Source organism: Phyllobates terribilis, unplaced genomic scaffold (genome assembly GCF_046119375.1).
Source record: "Phyllobates terribilis strain yellow unplaced genomic scaffold, ASM4611937v1 Scaffold_1__5_contigs__length_1240528914, whole genome shotgun sequence".
Classification (NCBI taxonomy): Eukaryota; Metazoa; Chordata; class Amphibia; order Anura; family Dendrobatidae; genus Phyllobates; species Phyllobates terribilis.
In genome coordinates, this window is record NW_027362761.1 from 884,023,121 (window position 1) to 884,037,201 (window position 14,081).

At 40.6% G+C, this 14,081-nt stretch overlaps 1 protein-coding gene across 3 annotated transcripts in view; it reads right to left on the reverse strand.

Moving 5' to 3' along the window:
* LOC141154236 (bifunctional heparan sulfate N-deacetylase/N-sulfotransferase 3-like) overlaps positions 1-14,081 on the reverse strand; it is an 875,193-nt gene that overhangs the window by 821,076 nt on the left and 40,036 nt on the right. The window contains exon 1 of one of the 3 annotated variants that reach the window (XM_073639847.1): positions 10,628-10,761. The exons of the other annotated variants lie outside the window; for them this stretch is intronic. The gene's annotated coding sequence lies outside the window, so the exon portion shown is untranslated. Of the gene's footprint in view, positions 1-10,627; positions 10,762-14,081 lie in introns of those variants that run through there. 3 annotated transcript variants of the gene reach the window in all.

The window sequence follows — 14,081 nt, forward strand, 5'->3', positions numbered from 1 at the left end:
GGGGCATTAAAACCGTCTTGTTAAACCACTCTGACCTCCACGTCTCTTCCAAGGGGCATTAACACCGTCTTGTTAAGCTACTGTGACCTCCACGTCTCTTCCAAGGGGCATTAAAACCATCTTGTTAAACCACTTTGACCTCCACGTCTCTTCCAAGGGGCATTAAAACTGTCTTGTTAAACCACTCTGAACTCCACAGCTCTTCCAAGGGGCATTGAAATGTTGTTTTTAATTAACTCTAACCTCCACGACTATTCCAACGGGCATTGCATTTCCTCCTAATTTTAGTCAGCTTTTGCTTTTCAATGCAAAGGCGAACACTAAGGGAGACCCACTCCCCAATAATGGGTAGAAGGTTTTCAGTACGCTGTAATCCACGTCTGTTTCAAGAGGCATTGCAGTTCCTCATAATTTTTGGAAAGCCTTACATTCACTGCTTAGGCCAACAGTATACAGGAGACCCAGTTGATATAAATGGAAAAAACGGTTTAGTTAAGGCCCTCTGACCTCCATGTCATTTCCAAGGGGCATTGGAGTGCCTCAAAATTTTTGATAGGCATTGCACACACTGTATGCTCTATAACTGTGTAGCCAAACTGCTCTTTTTGGTACAGGAATATATCCTACAAGACATGTGTGGTTGACTGGCCTGATATTGATGTGAATGGTCCCTGTTCCTCCTGCTCTTTCTCCTTTGGAACCACTTCATCCATCATTCATCACCTGAAGCTTTGTTTTAACAGGAGTCATAGAACTGGGATACTAGCAGGAAAACATTCAGTAATCCTCGGAGGAGGTAGGATATGCGCCAAAACGCTGACCACCTCAGGCCTAGCCGCTACTACATACATGTGCTTGTATTCCAAGGAACAGAAAGCTAAGGAGATGGATGGCCTCATGATCATGAATAATTTACTCGTTGTGTAGGAGGCCGACCACTGCTGCTGTCTATCTTCTGAGCTTTGTGTTGAAGCCTGATTGACCCAGGACCCGCAATCCTCTATGTCTGGAGGACGTGTTGCATCCCAGTGTCCAACTGTGTCCCGGCTTCCACAATATTAACCCAGTGTGAAGGCGTCAGTGAGATGGACCATCCCTGGCCACATTCACTTGTCGACGTGTTTGTGGTTAGGCTGTTCTTCCCACTAAATGCACTGGGGAGGGCACAGGTAATGTTTTGGTATGCGCGCTTGTGTATAAGGCGCACCGGGACAAATAGGGGCAGCTGGGGACTGTTTATGGACACCCGGCTGCCCCCAGGTGGCTGGGGACCGCGTGTGAGCACCCGGCAGCAGGGCGGCTCGGGACAGAGTATGGATACCAGGCCGCCGACGCAGCCATGACGTGGTGGCCAGATTCCGTCTTCCCATGCCTATAAGGCCCAATTTCAAGTGCAAGCAAGCAGTATGGTATTGCAGCCTGGGGGTGGGTGGGTGGCAAGCTGCATACTTGCGCTTGCATTGCAAAGAATGGGGAGGTACAATTAAACACTGCCCTGGGACAAGGACTTGCACGGGGATAGTTGCAAGTCTGCATCTTCTGATGCGGCAAGGATCACTCCTGATGGGCACACTTTTAGGCAGTGACCTGGGTGTCAGAGATGCTTCAAGGGGTCTTCCCCATGCTGTTCCCATGTCTTTTCAGCACTGTATGCATGTGTCACACAGCACATCACCAGATAAGGTTGTAAAATGTTAAAATGACATTTCCCGGTGAATGCATTTGTCACGGTTGAAAGCAATACAAAAGTGCAAAAAAGCATAAAAAATGCTACTTGTGAACATAGCCCAAGGTGTGGAGGAGTATTTTTGTTTTTGGTTATTTATTTTACTTTATACACAAGTCTTTACCCTGGAAAGGTTGTTCCATAACATATTTCACAGGAAAGCAGTTTCAGCTTTGTTTTTGAACATTTTATTGTGAGCCCGTAAAAGTGGCTTAATACCTCTGACCACGTTGTTGACAGCAGTGACCTGGGGGTCAGAAATGCTTCCTGGGGTGATCCCCATGGTGTTCTCCTGTCATTTGAGCACTGTCATTATCTTTTTGGGCACTTTTTAGGCTTTCTACAGACTGCCGGGGGTGCCGCCGCAAAAATGCTCGGGTCTCCCATAGACTAACATTGGGCTCGTTGCTCGGGTCGAGCACCCGAGTGTCACGGTGAGCTCGGCCCGAGCTTCGAGCACCCGAGCATTTTAGTGCTCGCTCAACCCTATCCCTCATCAAGCCATGTCATTATTGTCTTTGCTTAGACTATACTCATACTGGAACATGCTAGTAATAGACTATTGCTGCTCAACAACTTTTGCCGCAACAGTTGTAATATGATCGGAGGTAACTCAGTGTCACTGCTACATTGCCGTGCCATAGAAGTAAATCAGGTTTCATTGTGACACCTACACTACAAGGACCACAACAAGAAAGTCGCAAAAATCTAACCGTGTCTGATTTTCGCGACTTGCTTTTCGCTCTCACTATCGTTTAGGCATTGTAATGCAACCCCATTCACTTATATAGCGCCAAACCCCATATCACTTATAAAATCATTAGTAAAAATATGTGTGTGGTCTTCTGAGCTATGACCTTTTGATGCAGTAATGTGACCACAAGGTCATAGCTCAGAAGACTACACACATATTTTTTTACTAATGATCTTATTTAATATTAATCAAAACAATTTTGAACAATAAAATACAGATTATATCTAATGAAACAACTATTTTAAAAATACATAAAAATAGAAATAAAACAATAAATAAAAGAAGCATGTTCTTCAAGCATGGTTTAAATAATTATTCACATATTATCCTTTCATTACAATGGTAACACGGTTCCTAGTAGATATATATATACAGTAGCAACCAAAAGTTTTGAATTTTTTTAAGTGTGATCACTTCTGTCTGGTTGCTGTGATGCCATTTTCCTGGTGATTTTAGTAAACCGGAAGCAAATGTTAGTCGGCTATAAGGACGAAAATTGTTTTGACATTGGTTTATCACTTTATGTGTTAGTTTTCAACATTTGCTGAGCCAAATGTTTTGCAATGTTTTTCAAATTTTGCCTAAATTGTTTTTTTTATGTGTGTGTTTTTAGGTTAAAACATATCAAAGACAAAACCAAATTTATCACCAGATGTCAGGAAGATTATTGTTTTGATACTGAAGTCAGGGAAAAGCCAAATAAAAGTAGCTATGGAATTCAACTGTTCTCAGAGTCAAGTGTCATGTATATTAAAGAAAGAAAAAGAAGGTTATGGAACAGCTGACAAAACTAGAAGTGGACGACCATGGAAAACTTCCTCCAGAGTTGATCACATTATTAAGAAAAAGTCAGTATCTGATGTCCATAAAAGTGCTGCACAGATTTCGCACAAAATGAATGAAGAATATGGGGTCAAAGTGAGTCGCCAAACTGTGGTGTGATGGCTAAGAGCAGTAGGGTTGAATGCATGAGTTCCAGTCAAGAAGCCTTTCATCTCTGCAAAGAACTGGAAGGTCCGACTTGAGTTTGCTAAAGAACACAGTTAATGGAAATAGACAGATTGGTCTAAGGTGTTGTGGTCAGATGAATCCAAGTTCACTCTCTTTGGTAGTGATGGCAAGCACTATATATACCGCTCAATTTGAAAACGTAATGATGTAAGGTACCAAACACCTACAGTGAAACATGGTGGAGGCAATGTCATGGTTTAGGGATGCTTTTCTGCATCTGCCATTGGCCCTCTGCATAGAACTGATGGAAATATGAATGCTACCATGTACAAGGATATACTGGAGAATGTAATGCTGCCACATGGTAAAAGCAAAGTAGGCTGAGGATGGAAATTCCAGCAAGACAATGATCCTAAACACACATCCAATATAGTCAAAAACTGGTTAGCAAAGAAAAATGTTCACCTGTTGCAATGGCCGAGCCAATCACCTGGTTTACACCCTATAGAGCACCTTTGGGATGAGTTAGGGCGACGAGTTGGGGCCTGTACCCATAGCAATAAGGATGAATTGTTTTTAGATTTGCAAATGGAATTGAGCAAGATCCCTCAAGATGTCTTGAATACCCTAGTAACTTCAATGTCCTATCGGTGTAGTGCAGTAATTAAAGCAAGAGGTAAAAAACAATGTAACTTAGCAAAGAGGGAGCATGATCAAGTATGATTTGTAAATTCATCATAATTTGCACCACGAAGTTGGTGTAAATGATGACAGAAATGAGTTTAAGTCCTTGACTGGAGTACATTACTTTCAGTGGCACATGGTAACTGAAAAGCAGAGAGGCTCGCTTTTTTTTTTACCTAAATGCATGTATTTCGAGCTTAAAATAATTTTTGCAATTGGGTTAAATTAAAAAAATGCACTGTTTACCTTCCTATAGCCTCTGTGTTGAATTGTCTATTGCTGGTTGCCGAATAAGTAAAGTGAGAATCCATCAATAAGCTGTTCTGATGGTTTACAAATCTTGTCTTTTTATCTGAGCTCCTATCAGCTGATTTATGATCAGAGACCATATTAAAATTCTAATGTGCAGGGAAAACAAGGAACTTATAAACACCAAATGATGTAAAAATTTTAATGGAACCCAATTGGGAAATAATAATTGCACTTTCCCACCATCGCCTTTGTGTGATCGTGGCTGCTCCAATATTTGGGCATCGCTACACGCATTCTCCTCTTAACTCGCTTGAAGGCCCGAATGTACAAATGGAAAAGTGAACAGCTCTTCTGAGTGTCCAAGTGTGGCATCAGTTGTCTCCAGGCACTTGGCATGGTGGGAGGAAGGAGCATCAGGGTGATGAATATGCGGTCCAGACTCACGGCTACTGAGACTTGACCGTGTGGAAGACAGGGTGGTGGTGGTGGTGGCTAAGTGACCGGAAGCATTATCTTCTATCCAGTCAATAAACTTTTGACACTGCTCTGTGTTCAATAGTGGTGTACTGCGGTCCCCTAGTAATTGGGACAGGAAGGTCAAGCGACAAGATGTGGGTGTTTGTTGTGGCACAATTTCAGCTTGCCCACAGCCACATCCTCCGCCTCTGCATGCACCATCATCATGATGTCCACTTCCCTGTCCCTTGCCACGCACCTTGCTCATTTTCAACGTAGGACAATATTTTCCACGTTCACGAGAAATGTTTGATTTTGGAACGCAGTTATATGTGATACATCCGACAGAGAACCACAATTTTAAATAGCAGGCCTGTAATTTGCTAATACTATCCTTCACAAACACCTTGTGTGAATAGCTTTACCGACACCCTACAACGGTATGAAAATGGAGGAAATGTCTGATTTTGGAACACTCTTATAGGTGTTATGTCAGACAAAGAACCACGGTTTTAAATACAAGGCCTGTAATTTGCTAATACTATCCTTCACAGACACCTAGTGTGAATAGCTTGACCGACACACTGCAACGGAATGAAAATGGAAGAAATGTCTGATTTTGGAACACTCTTATAGGTGTTATGTCAGACAAAGAACCACGGTTTTAAATAGCAGGACTGTAATTAGCTAATACTATCTATCACAGACACCCAGTGTGAATAGCTTGACCGACACTGCAACAGAATGGAAAAGGAGGTCAATTTACCACGTTCAGTTTAAATTTCTATATTTTTATCGCTGAAATATGGAACAGATCTGGTTTTATTCTGCAGTGAGAACAAGCAAATGGAGAATAAAAATGGTGTACTCGGGATTTCTTTTTAAGAAAATAACCAGGATTAAGATCAAAAACATTTTTTTCCCTAGCCCCTGATATCTGGGGCTATGTCTACAAATATCTGTAAGAACAGCAGCAGCAGGATTATTCAATGGACCCTCTTGCACTATATGCACTGCAGTCTGCCACATACACTGCCAGCCTGCCTAATTCCTGCAATCACTAGTGAATATATACAGCTGGATTAGTACTCAGAAGGACTGTTAGTTCAGTTGGATATATATATATATATGTTGTGGAATACCTATATTAACTGTGAAGAAGAAAATCTCTCCCTGACGCAGCAGCAGCTCTTCCTACTCTGCCTGATTCTGGGGTAGACTGTGTCGAGCATGGCGGCACCCTGTCTTATATACACCTGATGATGCTGTGAGGCCAGCTAATCACTGTAATGGCCAGAACCAACATAACTACGGCATTACAGTGCATGGCAGGCAATGCCCACATGTTCATTGGCTCCCTAAAGAGTGCCAGAAATGTAGGGAGGGGACCGGAGTTCCCGCCCGAGCAACTCGGAAATACTCGCCGAGCTCGTCGAGCACAGTGATACTCGGGCTAGTACTGAACAGCTGCGAGCACGTTTGCTCATCACTAATTATTACAAATACTTAGAATTTTCCATAAGCGGATACACTTATATAGAGACTCCCTTTTATCTCCTCCTACCAGTATTGTGGCACAACGCCTCTACTCCTCAACATTGTCAGCATCAAGCTCTTCTTATGCCTATGCTGACAATGTCATCTCTTCCTACAGGCTTGCAGCCAAGAAGCTTTCATTCCTGCTGCTCAGCTACTCTGACAGAATATGGTAGTACAGCTGTGTACTATGGCTTGCCAGCACATTAAATGTCGGAACACAAGAACACAGTGAGACACAGCTAAACATATTCTTAAAGTGGTCCACCAACATCTTTGTTATATTAGGGGGTCTCTTACCTCCTATAGAACCAAGCAGTATGGCGTTCTATAATGAGATTGTTTCCCTATCATTAGCCACTAGAATATTCTTGACATTAATGTATCTGTTACTAATAACTTTTATACCTTGTGTTTTAGTTTCCCATCATACACAGAAGTCTATAGGTCTTTTAGTCTTTAATTCCAAATTGCCTGCTGATGTGGTGTTTCTCCAGGAGACACATTTTTATTTTATAAGTCCCATTCAATCATTATCCTTGCTTTGTGCCAGAATAGAAGAGTTGGAATCTGGATTTTAAGGTAAGTGTACAATTTCTTTCACACAATCTGACGCGACCCCAAATAACCATAATACTTAATGGACCTTCAATACTTTTATCAATTACTATTCATCTAATTTCCAATAGGTCTCCTTTTCCCTTTCTTTTAGCTACAAAAACGTTTAATATGTCTATGATCCATAGATCATTAGTCACATGTGAGGACATGGGTGGGGCATATAGCATTAGACTTCTCTTTGGAGAAATCAATTTTAAAGGGGTTTACCATAGAGCGGGTCAAATCTGCCAAGATTTAAATTTGCTCAATTCACCAAACTGAGTGGATTTTCCAGGGGTATTTGATTTGCAATGAGAAATAAACATAGAATTTTTTTTAATTAATACGTTACTGCTGATCTGCCAATGTATCTGGTCCCATGTGCCTTTTTTGCCCTTTCCCATTGTGTCCACCCCCTTCAATCCATGCCGTGGCTTCTAGTTTTATTAGGTCTCAGCAAGGCTTGACTGCGCTGCAACAGCACAGTGTGCAGTGACATCCAAGGCTTAGATGAACCAGAAGTCATGGCTTGGAGTGAAGAGGCCAAAGTAAGTGTGTGAAAAGGCAAAGGAAAAAAAAGTCCGGGAGGAAAAGACTGCAGACTGCAAGGGCAGAAGGACAGGTGAGCAGTGAGGTATTATCATTTTAACTATTTACTTGGTACTCTAAGGTTTAGCAAAGTGGTGGCCGCAGCTGGCCATCATTTTGCAGAATTTACATGGAGCAAATTGCAAAATGTCTGTATCCAGAGAACTTTTCGTAAAATTTGAGAACTTATTTAAACGCAATTGAACTTGCTCATCTCTAGTTGTCCATCTTTTGGGACAAAGTACTATTATATTTTTTATTTATTTATTTAAATATAATTGTAATTGGGGCTAAAAAATATTTTTGCAATTGGGTGTTGTGACAACACAGCATTTAATCTTAATTATCCAGATGTAAATTCAGTAGGCCAGGAGACATACGCTATTATCTTTATGTTGACTTTTGAATTTATGTGTTTTTTTTGGTTGGTAAAGAAGCTATTATTTGTATAAGCCTAAATGTTGACACTTGAATTGATATTTACTGCAACTTATTGTCTGCTAACTTTGCAAGACAGGGACACAGGATGTTTGCTAAATATGTTAATTGACCATTGTGTGGGACCTGTGGCTTATTGACCCACAAAACAGAGAAGGATGAACTACGCAGATCGATTAAATGCTCAAACATTGAGCGTTAAACTCATCCCACCTCCTCCCTGACCTGTGGATGATGACATGAACCACAGATGTGGAAACAGGACCCCTATCCTTTTGAGAGGAACTTTACTATATCACAGCCAAGAGAGTCTCTTCAGAATAGCATCCAGGACACATGGCTCCATCAAGACGGACACAGACCCTAGGGATACATTTGGGGAAACCAGGTTGGGACCCTCCGGTCACCTGGTTCCATGGAGATGTTTGGGGTAGCCAGGTTGGGACCCTTCGGTCATCTGGAACCCATGGTTATGTTTGCAGAAGCCAGACTGGGACCACCCGGTCACCTAGATACACGCCTCAATGGACTCTCAGCTTCCTAAGCTTGACGTTATCTCCTCTCTGTGGGTGCCCACTAAAAGTGGGGTGCCACTGGTGGGGGTAATAGGTCCTGGAAGCCCCGGAGTTGCAGCTGCTTTAATCCTGGTGAGTCATCGGAAGGGTGAGACTCTTTTGCTGGGACTGTTCAATAAGTTATTGTCTGTTTGGTGGAAAAATAAAAACAGATCTGAGCTGCCCCAAAGAATAACACTGGACCGAGTGCTATGCAATGTTTTATCGCATAGCACTCAGCAGTGTTATAAGCTTGTGTGAGCGAGCCCCTAGAGCCACTCCCATTAGACCATCAGAGTGAGCTCACTGACAGATTCTCAATTAATTTGTTTTGCAGCCATCAAAGAAATAGTGTAATAGAAGGCTAATGGTGTTCAATTTTTTTCTGAAAGCTAATTGCAAAAATGATATTACAAGTACATGTATTTAAGTAAAAAAAAAAAATCTGCAAAGGCAGACAACCCAGATTACTTCTGAAAAAAAAACGGGCTAACAATTTGCCTGTCTCATTCATGTAAATGAGTTGGTGGATATTTGCCATGATTCATGATATTTCACTTTATCTATTTATTACTCAGTTATATATATACAGTATATATATATATATATATATATATATATATACATAGGGGGGCAAATAAGTATTTAATACACTGCTGATTTTGCAAGTTTTCCCACCTACAAAGAATGGAGAGGTCTGCATTTTTTATCGTAGGCTCACTTTAACTGTGAGAGACAGAATCTAAAAATAAAAACCAGAAAATCAAATTGTATGATTTTTGAATAATTAAATTGCATTTAATTGCAGGAAATAAGTATTTGATCACCTACCAACCAGAAAGAATTCTGTATCTCACAGACCTGTTAGTTTTTCTTAAAGAAGCCCTTCTACTCTGCACTTATAACGTGCATTAATTGCACCTGTTTAAACTCGTTACCTGTATAAAAGACACCTGTCCACACACTTAATCAAGCATAATCCAACCTCTCCATCATGGCAAACACCAAAGAGCAGTCTAAGGACACCAGAGACAAAATTGTAGACATGCACAAGGCTAGGATGGACTTTAGGATAATAGGCAAGCAGCTTGGTGAGAAGGCAACAACTGTTGGCTCATTTATTAGAAAATGGAAGAAACACAAGATGACTGTCAATCTTCCTTGGTCTGGGGCGCCATGCAAGATCTCGACTCATGGGGTAAGGATGATTCTGAGAAAGGTCAGGAATCAGCCCAGAACTGCACGGGATGACATGATCAATGTCCTGAAGAGAGCTGGGAACACAGTCTCAAACATTACGATTATCAACACACTACGCCGTCTTGGATTAAAATCCTGCAGGGAACGCAAGGTCCCCCTGCTCACGCTAGCACATGTCCAGGCCCATTTGAAGTTTGCCAATGACCATCTGGATGATCTAGAGGGAGCATGGGAGACGGTCATGTGGTCAGATGAGACCAAACTAGAAATTTTGGTATCAACTCCACTCGCTGTGTTTGGAGGAAGGAGAAGGATGAGCACAACCCCAAGAACACCATCCGAACCGTGAAGCATAGTATGGGAAACATCATATTTTGAGGGTGCTTTTTTGCAAAGGGGATAGGGTGACTGCACTGTATTGAAGAGAGGAAGGATGGGGTCATGTATTGCAACATTTTGGCCAACAACCTCCTTCCCTTAGTAAGAGCATTGAAGATGGGTCGTAGCTGCGTCTTGCAGCATGACAATGCTCCAAAACACACAGCCAGGGCAACTAATGAGTGGCTCCGTAAGAAACATTTCAAGGTCCTGGAGTGGCCTTGCCAGTCTCCAGACCTGAACCCCCGAGAAAATCTTTGGAGAGAGCTGAAATTCAATGTTGCCCAGTGACAGACCCAAAACTTGAAAGATCTGGAGAAGATTTTTATGGAGGAGTGGGCCAAAATTCCTGCAACAGTATGTGTAAACCTGGTCAAGAATTACAGGAAACATCTGACTTCTGTAATTGCAAACAAAGGGTTCTGTACCAAATATTAAGTTCTGCTTTTTTATTGTATCAAATACTTATGTCATGCAATAAAATGTAAATTAATAATGTAAAATTCATACCATGTGATTTTCTGTATTTTTTTTTAAGATTCTGTCTCTCACAGTTGAAGTGACCTACGATAAAAATTACAGATTACAGACCTCCCCATTCTTTGTCGGTGGGAAAACTTGCAAAATTGTCGATGTATTAAAATCTTATTTTCACCACTGTATATACTGCATGTAATATTTCTTGCAGGAAGTGCTTAAAGAAAAAAAAGAAAATAAGATTAAGAAGCGAAAGAGCAACACTAAGGAATTCATAACATAGATATTGAAAAGATCTAAGATTAAAATTTACAAATAATAAAAACACACCAGAGCCAAATTACAATGAGTACTCATTATATGCTTTAGAGTCAAATGTAGAGCATTTTCTGGAAAAAAAAATCTATAATTTGGCAAACGGTAATTGAAAGCAATTTCAGTGATATTCTGAAGTATTTTGCAGAATAGTGGATACTGGATTTGCTTAGGAAATGCATAATTGTTCAGATAGAGATAACAAGAACATGTTACCCAGATACAATTGTTTCTGTGCCGTTTCCATAGATACTCAAGTGCCTTAACATTCTTTTATTGAAAAAAAATTCTGCTTCTTGACATTAAAATTTATGTTTTTGGTGAGATATTACATAGTAAAGTCACTTTGTGATTATTTCTGTATTTATTTAGCCGTCTGCATACTGATAGACGTTTGCCAATATATTAATTAACTATTTACTCCCACTTCATAAAGTGACAGTATATCCCTAGGTGATTGGTGGAGATTTGCCCTCTCAGACTCTCACAAAGGGCTCGCTCACATGGCCGTAGTTTCTCTCATGTGAGAGAATGAGGCCGATTATGCTTATGACACTAGGCTCAAACTCTGTCAGCGCTTGAGCCGAGTGTCATCTTAATGTGATCCGATTCTCTCGTATGAGAAAACTGCAGCACAGGTGCGGAAAAGATGAAGAGCTTAATTTCTCCATCTTCTCCACTCTATGTGTTGACGGTAATCGGACTATACTCAGATGACATCCAAGTGCAGTCTGATGTTTCACATGCATCCATAGATTTGAATGGGTGCATGTGGTCCAATTCGGATGCACTCGCAGTATGCTGCGATTTTTTTCTCATGACGAATCAGCATGAGTGATAAATCGCAGATCTGCACAGCTCCATAGTACAACATTGGGCTGAGATGCTGGTGTGAGCGAGCCCTAATCCTAGGAAAGAATGCAGCACTGGTTTCACTGTTTTATTCTGCACGGTGGCACCAAAACCATCTGCTGTACAGGGAATAGTAGCATGACCTCATGCATGGTCTTAATAAAGTGAATAGGACCAGCTGCAGCTGCGGGCACAAAGGGGTGGATGGTAGTACCTTGAACGCAGCAATGCAGTCTTCCCCATTATGTATTTTGTTATAACAGTTCATTCTATAGCTCAGTAAGTCAGAAGGGACAATCATATCCTGAATAAAAGAAGAGGCAGGGAATGCAGCAGCCATTTTATGGTGAATCTGGATAGTCACAGATCACAGCTAAGAAATAGATATAGGGAGACAAAACCAAAAAACAGTGAACAAATTCTATAGATAGTGTGTGTGACATCGCAGAATTTAAAAAGTTTGCCATTCATTTACCTATAGACATATACATATTATATTGAGGTCACTTTGACATTACTAAGATTAAGTTTCCATTGAAAGAGCAGAAAAGGGCGAAACAGTCCTAGGTGAGCTCAGAGAGTTCTAAACGTATTTTCAGGAAAATTTGGAGTACTTGAATTAAGCCACACATCACATTTTCTTTTCAAATTGACAAAGTCAGGTCTCATCTCTAAATAAATAAACTTAAAATAAAAGTTTCAGAATGTCAAAATCAATGTTCAGTAGATATCATTAATCAGGGCCTTTATCTTGCGACCCCCACCAACCACTTGAATGAAGGGGCAGAAGTATTCACCTGATTATCAAACTGCAAGTATAAAAGTGTAGGGGCTTATACAAACAATGCTGCAATCATGCAACAAGAATTAGCAGAGTACTGCCTACTTATTCAAGAAATCCAGGCATGTGTACATGTTGAGTATTTGGATGCAGAAATTTCTGCACCATTTCTTCATTTCTTGACATTTCTTTGCAGGAAAAATGCAGCAGCAAAAATGTGTGTTTTTGCCTCATTTTCAATCTGTATTTTTGCATGCGTTTTTGCATGAATAGTTGGACAGCAATGAATGCTATATAGATAGATAATAGAGATATATAATAGATATAGATAGACAGACATATAGACATACAGACATAGACAGACAGACATATAGACAGTCTATATGTATCATCGAATATGTATGGGATTACACAAAGAGACCACAGGATTTGCACAAGACTACATCCAAGAAAATATGTGGCTACTTCTCCATGATGTTTGGAATTACCTCCTTGCTAATTACTAAAAAACTAGGTGTAAGTGTACGTAGTATAATTGATACTTGGATGCTGATTTGAAAGTTAAGTGTGGTCACTAGTGATGAGCGAGCATGCTCGTTTAACCCTTTTGCCGAGCATGCTCGGATGCTTTCCGAGTATCTTCGGCGTGCTTGTATATTAAGTTCGAGTCCCTGCATCTGCATGATTTATGGCTGTTAGTCAGCCGCAACACATGCAGAGATTGCCTGTGTGTTAGGCAATCCTCACATGTGTCGAGTCTGACTGACTGTCATGAATCATGCAGACACGGGAACTTAAACTTAACATACAAGCATGCCGAAGATACTCAGAAACCACCCGAGCATGCCCGGTGAAAGAGTTAAACGAGCACGCTCGCCCTTCACTAGTGGTCACACCAAATATTGATTTGATTTAGATTTCTCTCTTGTTCATTCACTTTGCATTTTATTAAGTAATAAAATTAAACTATTGCAAAGTACTAAAAGGTTCTCTTTAATGGTTGGGCACAGCTTGTTACCCCGCATCATTGAATGCCATTTCTTTGCCATGGATGTTTTAACAACACTAACAAATGAAGAAAGTACAGAGGCTTCAAGATTTGCCTGATAGTGATGACTCATTTAGATGATCAGCTAATCATTGAACGTTCATAAGAATGCTAGTTACTGATAAAAACCTACTAAAAACATGCCGGCAATTACTCAACAAATGAATAAAAACTCTATTTTTTGAGTGGATCGTTTATGATGGCAAAACAATTATCATTATCAAAGACTTGTACTGTATTGGGACTGACTGGTCATATTTACAATTGTTCTTTCCCTATCATTGTTAGTTAGCCTGTCTGAACAGTCTAGCAATTGAGCGCTGAATGACTGGAATATAGCCTATCGGCGATGGTTATTGGCGAGATAATAGCACTTTAAATGTTTGTTGTTTCTTTACTCTTGGGGCCAAACTTATTAATTTGCCCATGGCAAAAGTTTGTCTTAAACTGGTTCGAAGGCGTTGTTTAATCTGGACAACCTCGGCTTATAT